Raw genomic sequence first — 4,411 nt, 5'->3', positions numbered from 1 at the left:
TAGCCAGTATTTTTATGAAAATCAATGCATATGTAGTGTTTGGTAGTTAACAACTGTAACCTGTTTTTTTTTAATTGGCATATATATATTGTGTCTTGTTTGACAGAATTCAGATAATTACCTGCTAGATCGGCTTCGGCTGCTCTGTTTGTACTAGCTGAAGACACACATATATTTCAGGATATATCATACATTGTAATATTCTGTGGTTTAAATATGTACAAGAGAATCTAGAATGTGCATTTTATGAAAAAGAATAATTAACTGTGAATGTATTTTTGTATGTTTTTCAAAACCTAAAATAAACTAAAAGAAAGAAAAGGAAAAAAAAGAATTGAAATAAAAAAGAAAAATATATATAATTTTTTTTTAATAACAGTAGTCTTGTCTGTATAATGTGATCTTTGGGTCTAAGGTTTAATTGCTTCACAATTTTACTATTGAGCACTGTGCCCGGTGCAAAGTTTTTTTCCAAAAAAGTTGTTTTCCCTGTTAGGGTAATATCCTTTCTTACAGGGGGCCCGTGCGTTTTCCAGAGTAATGGTCTCCCCACCAGCCAAAAAATCGAACAACCATCCCAAAAGATTAACGCACCATCAGAAAAACAGATAGAAAAAGATAAAGCTGGTCCAAAAAAAGGTGGAAAAAAACTCAGGGGTGGTAAAAGGTGCGGTGCCGAGCAATATTACAAATCATATGCAAAACCAGCAACATTTTCAAACGCTCTTTAAAAAATTGCATGGCAAAATAGATAACATAGACAGACGCCTAATGTCAGGAATTAAACTTGTGCAAAAGGACGTTACCTGTAGATTTGGAAAGATTTGGTCACAGAACTACTTCCACTATAATCACTGAATAAGGCATCCACTACAAGTAAACTAGTTGAGAGACCAAAAGAAGGATTGGGTGACCCAATTACAATCGGCAAAATCAATCAGCAACCAACACCTCCATTACCACCATCAAAGGATGGCTCAAATATACAATCTGTACAATAACTATTGGCCAATAAACCTAGCACCATGAACTCTCTTAGGACTCCGAATACTAACCAAGTTATTAAGGTGAGCAGGCCCCTGCAATATATGAACATTACTGAAGACTCACTTCATCTACCCCCCCCCCCCCCCCCCCCCCCCCAGGCGACCCCATACGTCATTGTCCTGAAAAATAACCCAAAACTAATTGATAATGACTTGGAATCACATGAGACTTTAAAAACCAGGTTGTGAATTGGTTTTCCGTAAAGACTAATTTTGGGGTTAACTTATTACAACAGAATATAATAATGATAAGAAAAGAGAACTGGTAACTAGTAAATTATGCCAGGAAGACTGTGTGGTGGTACATTTCCGTAGTAGGTATTTGGTAGGGAATCTGATGGAAATACTTTGAGCCTTTTTTCCAACAGGATGATCACATAATTGCCGTACCACTTTTTTTTTTATAAACCTAGAAATTAGCCTATATATGGTAACGTGAATATACCCCACAGGAATAATGCAGCTGCGATTGCTCCCAAATACAATAAGTACGCTCACCTAAGAAGTTGTAGCGAAACTGATTGACTGAGGGAGGATGCCGGTGGGACATTAGTAACAAGGATGATACTTCTACTTGTAATACAAAAAGTTGTTCCCAGTGTATCAATATATGGTTCTCTAACCATTATGTCCGGGAATGTGGCTGTGGTAAAAAATAAACTAAATGACGGAGAATGGCTAAAAATGTTAGATGATTGTGCTTTAATTTTGATGCAGGAAACCTGGCCCACTGAGCCCTTTTTTATTAACGGTTTCCAAACTATTTGCACACCCCTAGAGAGGGGAGAGCTAAAAGCTGCTTAGTGCCCTAATCACAGAAACTACACCTTTTATATTAAGACAAGCCCATACCTCGTCGCAGTTCTATCAGTTCATACATTTTTATCTTGAGGGGAAACAGTCTATTATTGTAATAACCTTCTATAATAATATTTTAGAGTAATTAAGACACTAGAAGAAGAATTGGATGACTTTTTAAAGGGGGTGGGGGGTGTCTATACACTCATTTGGGCAGGTCATTTTAATTGCAACAAATGTAAAAATTTAGCGGAAAAACAATGTGGACATTGAGACCATTTTGGGACCGAATTCCCCATTTCCCACATGACAAATACGGGAAGCAATTAATTCTGCAATTCATAAATACAATCTAGTAGTCATGGAACCAGGCAAACATGATGGAGAGATAACCACCCAAACATATGTAGGAGCAAGATCTTCCTCGAATATTTATCACTTTATCGTATCAGAGTATTGCAAGGGTTTAGTGGAAAAGTATTTTATTCATGCTACCTTGTTTAGTGACCATCACCCACTAATTATGGCTCTGAAGCTTAGCTTGTCACGGCAAGAAAAAAGGCAGCTGATATAAATATTGAAACACAAGGTAATAATGGAGATTCATTAAATGGTCGGGTGTGAACCCAACTATTTTTATGGATAAACTTATAGGGAAAAAACAAAAAGACATCAATAACTATTTAGATAGTTCCTCCTCAAATTCTGACATTATAAGTGCTTTTTGTAACATTACGTCTGAAATTGCCGGCGATTTGAAATTGAAAAAAAAAGAATTGGGATCACAATCCCAGATGGTTTAATCAGGAGTGTTCAAGGCTAAATAGGGAATTAAAAATAGCCCTACATTTAAGACCCAGAGATAGTGTAAAGATTAGTAGTTCAAGGAGAAACAATAAAAATACCCTGAACCTAAGGAAAATAGAGTTACGTGAGAAGGCATGGGAAAATCGGATTCAAGCTGCAGAGACATGCTACGTAGCTTTATTTTAGGAAACCATAGATCACCCTTTTTTAAGGATAATACAGCGGTGAAAATAGATACCATAGTTTCACTGGACGATTGGACTTATGCACTTTGAGAGTATTTTTAATCCAGAAGCTGCTGTTATGAAAAGTGATAACAATAACTCTATTCTAGTGGAAACCGTTAAGACACCCCTAATAACTCGACAAAATTAAAATTGCCTTAAATAAAAGTGCAAATGACAAAGCCGCAGGACCAGAAGGGGTATCTATTGACGTTTTTTAAACACAACATTGATTTTTGGTCCCCTAATTTATTAAATGTTTTCAATGCTCCTTAAGGAGGTGCGCTACCAGTATTATGGGCAGAAAGCATAATAGTACATATTTTCTTTAAAAAAAAGGGGGACAGAGGAAAAGCCAAATTATACCGTCCCATATCCCTTCTTGATTCTACATCTAAATTGATGGGCAGAATCATGTTAGGAAGACTAGAAAACTGGGTCATTGAGAAGAACATCCTAACAGAGGTTCAGTATGGATTTAGAAGGGGTATTGGGACGGTGGAACAATGTGTAAACTTGGAGCTACTAATAGGGAAATATACCCTAGCAAAGGAAGGTCTTTTACACCTTTGTTTCGTTGACCTCACCAGCGCCTCCGACCTAGTTTTTTTTTTTAACTCTTTATTCTCGAATGTGCAATAATCATTGCAGTAAAACGAACTTACATTTTGTACAGCATAGTCATTTTCTCTTTTTCTCTCAACTGAACACAATGACAATTTGCATATATATCATGGCACCTCACGTAGCAAAAGTTAGCAGAACTTCCAAGACAATTCTCTGAAGTGTTTAAAACCTGAGCACCATTAGCAGGAGCGTCATTATTCAGTGCAATACGTCATTTAAGAACCAATGAAACAGAAAGTAACCATAACTCCTAATCCTCCCTCCTCCCCATAACTCCCACCCCCTACCCACTCGTCTCCTGGTCGTGATAAAAACCCAATATGTGTCACTCCTCAACAGTAACACGATCAATCACCTTTCATTACAAGGGTTCAGAATAGCCTGCGCGTCTGTGGGCTCCTGTTCACTTCAATTACACTTTCGCCACACCACGTGGTCATCTTTATGGTCTATCCGCCTGCAACAGTGTCATGTCCATCCCTTCCAGGCCCAACAGCATAACCTCCCAGGCCTGCGCTATGGGATACTTCCGCTGGCCCCTCATCTCTTCTCGTCGAAGCACCACCCCCTCCGCCCTGCCCCACTTCACTAGGTCTGTCTGCCACAAAGTTATTCTGGGTGGTCTGGGGGACTTCCACCTCATCTTCAACGCTCTTACTGCAAGTAACAGGGCCAAATCTAGAAATTTCAGTTTAGCTTTTTGTGTTTTGGGACGTTTACGGGACCCCACTAACCAATACAAAGCTTCCTCCGGCACTGGCAGGTTAGTAACGGTACGCAGTGCCTGACAAATCGCCGCCCAGTAACTTCGTAAGTGTGGACATTTCCATAACATGTGGAGAAATACAGCCTCATCTTCCCTACAACGTGGGCAACAGTGGGGGGGGGGGGACGGGGGGGGGGGAATCC

Source organism: Lissotriton vulgaris, chromosome 7, assembly GCF_964263255.1.
Source record: "Lissotriton vulgaris chromosome 7, aLisVul1.2, whole genome shotgun sequence".
In the NCBI taxonomy this organism is placed as follows: domain Eukaryota; kingdom Metazoa; phylum Chordata; class Amphibia; order Caudata; family Salamandridae; genus Lissotriton; species Lissotriton vulgaris.
Note: the sequence above shows the minus strand (reverse complement) of the source record.